The sequence below is a fragment of the Xiphias gladius genome, chromosome 22, assembly GCF_016859285.1.
Source record: "Xiphias gladius isolate SHS-SW01 ecotype Sanya breed wild chromosome 22, ASM1685928v1, whole genome shotgun sequence".
NCBI lineage: Eukaryota > Metazoa > Chordata > Actinopteri > Istiophoriformes > Xiphiidae > Xiphias > Xiphias gladius.
In genome coordinates, this window is record NC_053421.1 from 26,650,125 (window position 1) to 26,661,915 (window position 11,791).

An 11,791-nucleotide genomic window follows, 5' to 3' on the forward strand; every position below is an offset into this window, starting at 1 on the left:
ATGTCTCTCGCTTTCCGGTGTCACAAATGTGAGAAATTGCCGCTTTTTCCTTGTCATATGTGGCAGTGAACCGAAAACCTGGTCTGGCAGAAAACCAGACATTTGAGGACGTCCCCGTAGGCTCTGAGAAACTGTAACGAACCTAATACACTAGTTTCTGACTTTCTATAGTAGATATCTTCACTTGAGAACGTAATTAGCCGTTGGATCAATAATGGATGTTAGTTGCAGCCTTAATTAACATTAGAACAGTATCATGTGACCTAGGTGTCCTGAAAGACTTTCATTTTTTTTAAATTAACTACAAGTAGATCTCAGTTTTAACCCTGGATGTGTTTTTCTCTCAGCCAGGTAAGCAGGTCCTTAAAGGATTCACTCCAGGTGCTGGACCGATGCTGCTGACGACAGATCTGAAATCGGACCTTTACCCCCCCCGTCGCATTGGCAGCAACCACCGCCATCTTTGCGAAAGATCTGGGTTTAAACTGCAAGGCCGGTGCTGGCATCGGCAAACCGATAACATTGCCGTAACCTTCGTGTGTACACCTATCACACACACACTGTCATCTCAGCAGCCTTGGAGGAAACAAAAAAAAAAAAACCAACTCCGAGCGCGTTGCCAAAACTCGCAGCCAACACATGCTGCGTGATGTGATGCCAGCGACTTGGCAGCTGCCGGCTCGAACCTGCTCATCCCCACTCGATACCTCTCAGCAGCTCAGTTATCCTTTTATTTTGTAAATTCTACCCGGCTTGTGTCAAGATGGCTGTGAATCAAGAGGGGAAACCCGCTAAGTATACAAGCACAGATGGACCCCGGCTGGGATGCCTGATGTTGACCCAAAACACACGGTCACTTTATATACACTGTGTGTTTGTTATTTTTGTTTTCTGCCAGATTCTTACGGTTTTGTGATTTTTAGAATCTGAGGCAAAATCAAACCGAGTTGATGCTTATTGGTTTGTCTTATTCTGCAGGCTCATACAAAAAACACTATTCACGCATCACTACCCCTCCTTCCTCTCCATCCGTACGCATTCATGTCCCATCAGTGCTCGTTTCTAACTTCACCTCTTATATTTCTGCCTCTGGTGCTGCAGAGTCTGGATCTGAGACTCCAAACCACCTACTGTCACCATGATCCTGCTCAACACCCATTGCCTCAATTATTCTGATAATCATTACTATTATTATTAATTATAATAATATCTATAATTATTAATTAGTCTTATTAGTATTATTATTCACCCTATTATTATAATTATTCGTTTTATTTTTAGTCTCATTATTGTTTTATCTTTATGTTCTATGTCAACTGTGCTATGCCCCCCCACCCTCTCAGTCCCTCTCCCTCCCTCTCTCTCCCTCTCTCTCTCTCTCTCTCTCCTCTCTCCTCTCTCTCTCTCTCTCTCTCTCTCTCTCTCCCCCCCCCAACCCATCCGATCCAGGCAGACGGCCGCCCTCCCAGAGCCCGGTTCTGTTCAAGGTTTCTACCTGTTAAAAGGGATTTTTTTTCCTCGCCGCTGTCACCGAGTGCTTGCTCATGGGGGAATGTTGGGTCTCTGTGAATATAACTATAAAGGGTCCTGGTCTAGACCCGCTCTATGTGAAAAGTGCCCTGAGATAACCTCTGTTATGATTCAGCGCTATATAAATAAAATCGAATAAAAGTGAATTGAATTGAATTGAAAAGCTTAATTAGGGGGTGTTTGAATAATTTTGGTTACAACAGTGAGAGTTAAATCAGGTCGTGCGGCCAAACATATAGAGTCTCTCAAACGCTAAAACCACTAGCAAATTCGGGACTCAAATGGAGACACACTGGAGGCATTTTACTCAATCCAAAAGTCAAAAACAGGCGGTCGAATCAGGGCAAACAAGTCCGAAGGGGGCTGAGGCAACAAGGCTGGTAATTAGAGAAACAGCGGAAACATATAACAGGCAGGTAACAGGTGAGCGGTGGCTGCGAACTACTCTTTCTATACAACACTAGGGCCGGTTGTAACTGGGGAGCACCTGGGTCAGCTGGCGATTGCGTTAGGCGCTCTCCAACAGGGGAAATTCACCAAGGGCAGCCAGAGGGCAGCTGAAGCAGGACGGGGTTTATAACATGTAAGAACAGACACACTGGGAGTGTGAGGATAATAACAGCCCTGTGCATAAAGGCTGCCCCCCTCCAGGGACACAGTCCGACATCCCCCTAAGCTGATCAGGGCGGTGACTGCGAGGCACAGGTTGAAGATATTAAGAGACTGACATGAACAGAAACCTAATAAAACCTGACTCGGGTAGAGAACCAGGAGAGACACACTGAAACTGAAGCCTGGGAAATTAAAGGTGAACAGATGCGGGCTCTCGAAGAGAAATAGAAACAAGCTGTGGTTGGGAATCATGAAATTGATGTGATGTTGAGACTGATGCCGGAACCTAAAAAAAGACTCTGGAACAGACACGGGTTGAGAGGCAGGTGAAGGCTCCGGTTGTGCCTATATCGGCTTCTCAGAGAGAAACCGAGTCAAAGTCAGAGGGAAAAAACCAAAACGAGTTCAGACTCTAGCTCACCGACAGAGACGGGATTTTTGTGCTCACACGGAATGATAATTTTGGCCTGAGGCTTCGACAGACGGATGGGTTAATGTTCAGGCTCAAGCTCAGAATGAGGGACACCGTCAGGCTACAGCTCAGGCTGAGGTGCAGGCAGAGAGACATGTTTAGGTTCAGGCTCAGAAAAAGAGACAGAGACAGAAATGAATTCAAGCTCAGACAGAACGACAGGTTTGGGTTCACAGCGAAAAACAATTTCAGACTCAGTTCAGGCTCAGACGAAGAAACAGGCTCGGAAAGAGACACAGGTTTAGGCTCAAGCTCAAACCAATAGACAAGTTGAGACTAAGGCTCAGAAAGAGAGGCAGCAACGGGGACACTGTACCTGAAGGGACCTGGACCACTGGAAAACGAGGGACCTGGACTGCTGGCAAAGGACGGTTAGCTGACCGGATGCAGTGGGCAGGCTAGCTGGTGGAAAAACGGGAGACATTTAAAAGCATTTTAACAGGGGAAACTGCCGCGGAGAGACAGATAAGCTGGTGGACAGAAGAAAAGAGAATAACTGACCAGGGAGCAGGATGAATAACAAGCTGGCAGAGGAGTCGACAGATCGGATGACTCCGGGGGACGCTGGCCAGCAGTGGAGGATCTGTAGGGCTGCGCAACAGAAAATGTGCCCAGGGAAACACAGGGAACAGGCTGGGGACCCAGGAGGTCCGATCCGCCGTGAGCCCTGGAAGACGAGGAGCAGAGAGTCCACAAATGATGCCGGCTGACACTGAGGGTGGATCTCTGACTGATTGGAAACACACAGTCGATGAATATAAGAACAAACGTGCTGTATTTTTCCCACTAAACCTCCTCAGTTCACACCCTCCAGTGTATCATGAAATGTGTTGATACCAGTGCCAAAACGATGCTTGAGTTTTAGGTACCGTTGCCAAAATGTGCGTTCTCATACCTTAACCTTCGGCATAACTTAAGCATGAAAATATTTTTCTATGAAGCCTTTTTTTTTCTGCCAACAAAATAAACTAAACTTCCACTAAAATGATAACAAAGGTTCTTGCTCCGCAAAATACCAAACATCGACAAGATAATGTTTTAAACCAAACCAACCCAACAAAAAGTGAACCAGATGGCAAATCTGATCAGACAAACACCAGCTTTTACTGATGGTCAGTGCTGCCGACATATTCCAGTCTGTAGCAAACAAGCAGCCTACACCATTTAGCTGTCAAAACCGGCAACTGGTGTCCAGTTGAAGAAGCATCTTTCTGCAAGGACCTTTGCTCCAAGACATTTTCATTTCACTCTCCAACTGAGAGGAAAAGGGGCATTTTTTTTAACAATGCACCCACTTCTTGTCTCCCCACCAACATCAAACTGCCCTCTCGTTTGTTTTTTTTTTTTCGGAGTGAAAAGGCCAGAGAAACTGATTCCGCGTAGCGCGTACACAAGAGTGAAGAAAGAAGTTCATTCGTCTCTGAGTGTGCTGTACTGTTTGTTTAATGCTGAGTCATTTCAGGATCAGAACCGGGATCAGTTTTTTCGTAAAGTAAGTAAAGGAATTTTGCCAGTTGCATCAATGCAGGGACTAATGGTGGTTACTTTACTTCAGATGAAATCAAACAAATGACAATATTGCTCTACTCTCCCGATTTTGCTTGATCCCGCCTGATGGGTGCCTTTCATGTTCCCCGTCCGGCTCCCACAGTTCTTACGTTAAGCCCATTTCAAAGAAGCAATACACTAATGAGTTATTTTCTATTAGACTGTGAACACATGGTAGTTTTTATTTCATGGAAAAAAAAAAGTGCTGGTGAGTGTTTTCCAAGAGTTTTATAAGTTTAAATAACTGAAGTATCACAAATGTGGAAAGAAATCCTCAAACGGTAAATGCTGAATAATGATAAAATAACAAATAACCAAAGGCAGAGGCAGACCTTAACAGATGTCAAACTTCCACAGGAATAATTCTCACCGAAAAGCTCCCTTTTATATCGAGTCTTTCCAGAGAGGAAAAGTCATTTGACCATATCACTTAGGCCCAGGCAACAAAGTTATGTAGCCCTTCATTTGCATTTAAAAAGGTATGTTCAACACTTGCAGGCATTTCACATTCAATTTAAGTGCATGGGACTCTGGGGAACACTTGGGAGCGGCATATGCGGACTGATGAGACAATTTCTTGGAGCCTGTGGTCTTGCCCTGTCCCCACGACAGACTAGTCTTTCATGTTGCCCGCTTGGCTTACAGAGGTCTCAAATTAAATTTCTAAAGAGGCCGCCAAGTGTGAGAAAACATCAAACATTCCCTTTACAAACTTTTGTAATCCTAAAGTTTCCAAGAGACTCTCTTGCAGGCAAACTCGTTTCCAAGCCAGCCATCAAGGTTACTAAAAGCCCAGCTCAGGGCGTTATTGACTTCCTTGCTCCTCCAAAGGCTCTTCCTCTGACGGGCTACTTTGTTTGACACCTCTTCTCCCACAGCGGCTCGTCTTCATTGCTACTGTACGACACCCCCCCCCCCAGCATTAATTAATAGCTTTGCGGTTCCTTCAGCTCATCTATCCCCTCAGACTAATTGCTGGCAGAGGCATCTCTGTTAATCCAATTTGGAGCTCTGAATAATCTTCCAGGAGTGTCTCAGGTATTGTCGAGTATTTGTGGGAAACCTGCAGGCCTGATGGAAACCGTTCAGGTATTTCATTTATCTTTTTTGGGGCTGGTTATCCTCATCGCCAGCTGCAGCCTTACTGTACGGCACACTGACTTAATGGAAATGCTCTGTACGTGAGGCCTCGTTGTCTCCGAGCCACACGTGTTACTGACAGCACGGCCTGTCATTTTTTATGTTGTTTAGATAAGTCATTGTTTCTGCTCAGTTTGGAGAGATCTCCTCCTAAATCCGAACCGGCAGTTTCATCTGTAAGGTCTACAGTAAAGGGTGGCGGAGGCTTCCAAGTCCTCCCGACAACGATCACACTAGCAAGAGTCAGAGCAGTAAACGTTATAACTGTGGTAATGACCTAAAAATGTGCATCCGGCTATAGCACCATTAGCTCCATGTTAGCTAAGCTACATCTAAAATGCCAGTCCTACATTGTGTTTTTCACTCAGTATGTATCCACTTATTTTTATATTAGAAAAAATGACCAAAAAAAAAATTGCGAAAACGTTTTTGCGTTATAAAAAGAGCCAAGTGTCTGGGGAAATATGCATCGATTTACATTTTGTTATGCAGAAAAATCTCAGAAAAACGATTCATGGAGACGTGTGTCTTGATCAGATTCTCCTTAATGCTGAATTTATAATAATTTATTATTATTGGAACAGTGTTCGCCTCATTATCACGTCCTCCGTGTCCATTTCCCCGTCGTATTAAAGTCTTGTAAATGTTTGAAGACTTTTCATGTTTGCTTATGATAATCTTGAGTAACAGTTGCATGATTGCTTTCATTTTGACCATTATTTTATTTATTTATTTACTCTCAATTGCATTTTTAATTTCTCTGGAAATGGACTTTGGTCAACATTTGTAAATAACTTACTTGACTCTACTGAATATATCATGTGTGTCAGCTATGGTACTTATCAGTATGTGTCTGTATTATCGATACAAAGTCCTGTCCATTTAAAAAAAAAAACAAGACACACACACATTCTGAAAGACTCTCATAATTATTCGAGAAAATCACATCAGTTTTAACACTAGTCAAACAGATGCCATGCCATTTTTTTTATTTTAAAGAACTGCTTTCGTAAATGTATCAAACCAGATTAACCATTGTGTTAAAAGTGAGCTAAAATGTTGTCTTAAAGCATTTTCTTTCCACTGATTTCAGGGGAAAAGATGGAAAAAAAAATGCTCAAACAAATGGATTTGAGTGTACATCTGAAGCACACGGTGTCAGACTGCACGAGGACCTCCTGCACCAGCTGTCACTGGTCACAGGGTGTCAGTATGTAGCTACGAATCCGCTGTGGTTGAAGCAACCACCTCCGACCAGCATCCTTCAACTGAGACGTTCACTGTGTGTGTCTGAGGAATTAATGACTGTGATTAAGCATTGTTTAGATGGGAATCCGGGGGGCAGTCGGTACAAACCGGTGGTACGTTGTACACCGGGAGAGCCGGCCAAGATGAATTCCAGCCAACTGGACAAGTGTTTAATTTACTAAAGTGACTGGAGGAATTGTGGCCCGTTCACTTACAGGACACTGTACTATATCTTGAGCTGTCTAGTCCACATTCGCTGAAACACACACAGCCTTTGTGTTTTGTGCGATATTACATCATTTCTGACGTCTGCCTCTGTAAATGAAAATCCTCCTAGACCCTCTTCCCCGGCACATAAAATGGCTCAATAGTTTGCCTTCAACTTGCTATTTAGTCCAGATTGAAAGGGCTTCTGATCCTTTCAAAGACCACAATCGGTCCACAGCCACTTGGAGGCTAATTAGCTGGATTAACTAACCTTCTGATTGCCACAACAAGTTTTTGCTGCTTCGCATCATTTGAATTAATGAGGCAAGTTGATTAGAAACCTGAACCGATGGGACCGGAGTGAAAAGGGAAAACTTTCTTACCGCAGAGCGGTGAATGCGCCTAAACTCCCTTCGGTGTTTACCGTCTGCTGGATGGTTCACCTTGAATCGGTGGCGGTGGTTTATCAGGATCAAAGAATCTCTTTGTTGCCGATATATTTACAGGAACGTTCACGACCGATTTTGGTGTACAGGAGAGTGAGTCGGAGTGACATTTTGCAGTCAAATCAATCGGAGAACTTGAACTTTCTCACTGCTGTGATGTTATAATTAACATAATCGATTATATGGCAGTGCGATAAGGGAACTGCAATTTTCTTCAAAATTTGAAAACTGAGTTAAGTCAATGTGTTAAGTTATTGCCGATTTCCTTCTGGTGCCTTATATTACAATTTTTCCACCGAAGGAACAGCAGAAGGTTTTCTTTTGTGAAGCAGCTTCAAAAGCGTAGCCCTATTTGTCATTGAAGTTCACAAAGTATCTCCCACACCTTTTTGAATATTAACCGGATGAGACAAGAATGCAACAATTTTCAGCGCTTTCCTGACAGCGGATCAGTTATTTTTAAATGGCAAAGGATTAACATTAGAACTGGCAGCAACCACAATGAAATGGTTTGATAAAAAGCTGCAGGCAACAGATACTTACTTCAGTTCAGGTGAATCTCAAACAGCAACTTTAATTTATGCTGTCTTGTTACAAGAAAGATGCTTTTCTTAAAGGGGCCATTTGGAAGATTCTCTTGTCGCCGAACGGGATTTTCTTGCAGGTAGCGGGCGGTGGTGTTGGTTGCTTGAGAGAGCTTCAGCCATTGTTGCGTTTGCAATACAAAAGGTTATAATACGCCCTCTGAGCAGCGCCGCCTTTTTCAGGGCAGACCGGAGGCTACAGTGGCTCGGTATCAGAAAGTGACGAGGCGGGCCGACCGGACCGGGGCTGGCTGGTAGAAGAAAAGAGGCCATAGAAATATAAGCAAAACGAGACACCATTGGGGTTGCTTGCCACCGCTGGAGACAGTTCTTGGCGAGTAAAGGAATGAAGTTTAATGCTGAACTCGCAATGTTTCTTCTTTACTGGTAAGAAAACAGCTGTTAATGCTAACTTTGGCTATGTAGCTACAGCAAAACTTACAAATAGCTCCTTTAAGCCGTATCATTAAAAACTTTTTAAGCAGATTTAAAGCTGCATTGCTTTTTGTTGGGTTTTTTTTCACTCGTGTGACCAGGTGTGATAAAAGTCAGCTTTAACGGAAATATCATTAATGTTTAATGATGACCATGGATGAGCTACAGCGGCTAACGTTACTTAAAGTTTGACAAATAAGAAATTGTAATGTACTATTTTTGCTACGGTGGTCTCTGAGACGCGTTCTATGGTAAACAAAGCTGCTTTAATTCATTTTTTGCTACTTCTTGGGCAGAAGAAAATCATCAAGCTAACAGATACACAGCCACCACATATCACCGGCTTACACAGTTATGACAACTAAAATGTTAGCAAACAACTGCCTGCTTACAAAACCCGCAGATGAACAATACTGCCTCTCCCGTTTTAGCTTTAGTTTGGTCTTAACCAACCCAATGTCTGTCTTTTTAGCTGCTAGAGGTTCTACTCCTTTCTGCAGCTAGTTGCTAACGTTGTCTGTCTGCTGCTGGTGCGAGGCAGGTAGTGTACAGTGGGTTTATCAGACTTTTGTTTGCAGAAAACAGCCGCCTGCCGCTGCAGCTGCTGCTGCTGCTGGATAAAAAAAGGTCGATGAGAGCAGGTGAGACAAAACCAGTAAATGTGCTGCCGAACAGCGAGCTAAGACGGTAAAAAGATTCATAGAGCGGCAAAAATTTAGTGATAATTCTCTATGGGTTCATCATAATGAAGGCTTTCATGTTACCCATGCTTATTTGATGGATTCATGGTATGAAAATAGTGATTAGTGAAGCTTCAACTTGTGATTGAAAACCAGCCCGTTATGGGTGTATCAAGGTTGGTGATGCTTCTAAGAAAATCAGATTCACGTTTCATCTCAACACTTCCCACATGTACCACATTTGTGACCATAAAAACATCACATTTACCACTGCGTACAGTAATAAAGCATGAAGAGGCCAAGTGTGCCGCTTGTGTTGAATGCGGACTAACAGGAATGATTACATATTCATAAACCAAACAGTTTCCAGCTCTTCTCCATATGATAGTGACGCGACTCATATGAAGCATGTGCTGTTGATTCATCGAACAAGAAAACAAATGGGTGGTGAAGAGAGAAATCAATGAGGTGAGTCTTTGAGATCAATCCTGTGGTTGCTGCGCTCCTGACTTCCATTTTCACATCACACACACACCCACACACTCCGAACAACCCCAAACTCATTTAGGTTGACAAAGACTAAACACGGTCCCGCCTGCACATAGAAATCTACATTCCTCAAAACTGTCATCTCTTCAATCTCATGCCAACAGTAATGATCCTGAGACGCCGCCATTTTGAGGCATGCCATTTAAAGAAAAAATGAGTTCGAGGAGGAGGACAAATGTCTCAGAGTGAGGAGAGGAGTGAGAGAAAGAAAGCGGGAAGGATAGGAGAGCGGTGGGGGTTTTCTGTGAATCATTAGTTCGATGGGAGCACCGCTGTTCCAGGACTAATTGAGTATCAGCGTGAGCCATGGGTGGGTTGGCCTCAAAGCTGCTGTCGTCAGCACAAGCAGGTGGGCGGCTCTGAGAGGTGAAGTTAGCAAAAACAGAGCCATACAGAAATCCCTTAAGTTTAACAAGACGGTGCTTTGGAGGATTCAAGAAAAGAAAAAGGCCCTGACCGTAGTACAAGGTTCAACATCTGCGTATATCTTCTAAAAGTACTGATGTGCAATCACCTGAGAAGGGGTTTGTAAATATTCGTTTTCCCCCATCAAATCAACAGCTTTCACCATTCTGCCCTCTGGCCCCGGGGTGCCTTTCCTTCCTATTGATATCAGGCCTAGTTGGGTTTGTATTATTGAGCTGTGATGCTAGAAAGGTGTGGTACAAAACTTCACCATATCTAACACCACCAGTTCGCACCACCACCACCAGTATATAAACCCAATCCTGTCACCTAGAAATTACGTTTGTTTTTGCTTTTTGAGGGAAATGTAATTGCTGCCCAGATTACGTTGAGAGGCAACATTTCTTCTGGTGAACGAAGCGTTATGTTCACATAATGTAGGGGATTAGTCAGGGTGGATGGTGGGTGTACGAAGAACGGGCCTTTGACACTAGGGGGGTTTGCACCCTGAGTCCCGCATGTGGTTACATTTAGGATTCGACAACAAGAGCACTTTGGTTGAGATTAAGGGTTTCGGTTAAATGTCAATAAGTAAACATTTGTCCTGCTTCAAGTCAACCAGGATCGGGATCTTTCCCTAACCTTAACCAGGTGCTGTGGCTGCCAAAAAGTGAGCACAAAAGAACTTAAATTATGCTTTAGTTCAAACAAGCTGGTTATATTGAAAAAAAAAATTGATTTTGTAGGAAAAACAAATTAAATATGTTATGTCACTTAACGCTTTGCTGATACCTTCTGTTGGAACATTTTTCCACTTGGCATTAAAAATGTTTCCTCGTTATGTTGACTAAAACTATGTTAATCAGGTAGCGAAAACGTATTTGATGTTGCGAATGAATCTTGTCTAAACTTCATTCTAGGAGACAGGGTTGTATAAATCATATCCAGCCTACTTGTTTAGCCGTAAATGTAGATTTGATGTTATTCACGTCTGACACCTTTGTGATATTAATAACGTTTTGTCACTTCCAGTGTCTGATGTCTCAGCGCTGCAATGTTTCATGCTGCAGAGGCGCCAAAGACAAATTCCTGGTACGGCGGACGCTAAGGTTGAATCGCACCGAGCCTTCAAATCAGTGTTAAACCTCTAGAATAGCTTGTGAACGTGCTCACCTTTGACTCAAAACCGCCTCAGTTGGCCGTTCATGCCTGCAGGACCACACTTTGCCCTGATCACACGCAGGGCACTAGCACATGGACTCACAAGGTGAAAACAATACCAGCCAGGCTGTCGCGGCTGATAAAAAACTCTGCAGCTCTGTCTGACTACAACTCTTTTGTGCAGAGCCGTAGTTTGTGAGGCTGAGATTCAACTTCACCTGAACTCAACAAATCTTATTGGCTTATTTGCTTTCTTGCTCAGAGTTAGATGAGAAGATCCATACCACTCATATCTGTTAGCTATACACGAAGCTGGAGCCGGCAGACAGTCAGCTTAGTTTAGCATGCACAGGTCAGCCCTTTCTGCCTGCTTCCACAACTTTTTTCTGTACAGGTTGAACAAATGAGATATAATTTGTTAATTACTGAGCTTTAGCGTTGCTGCAAAACGGATTTTTGAAAGTTTGGAGAGAGCCATGCAGGCTAGCAGTTGCCCCCTGCTTTCAGTCGTAACGCTGTGCTAAGCCAATCAACTGCTGGCTCTAGCACCATATTTAGCATACAGAGAGAGGCAGTTTGTTTCACTTAATTATCAGGTCTCATCAGTCTGCCTTTGTATCGGTCTACAAACTCAATATGGTATCTTGTGAAAGGTTTAGTTTGCATTTGTTGTGTGCGGTAACACATCCATAACAAGATGAAAAGAGGCCGCTCCCTGCTTCTGGTGATTACTCTGATCCGTGGGTTAATTTCTGACATTTTTACATCAAGAAC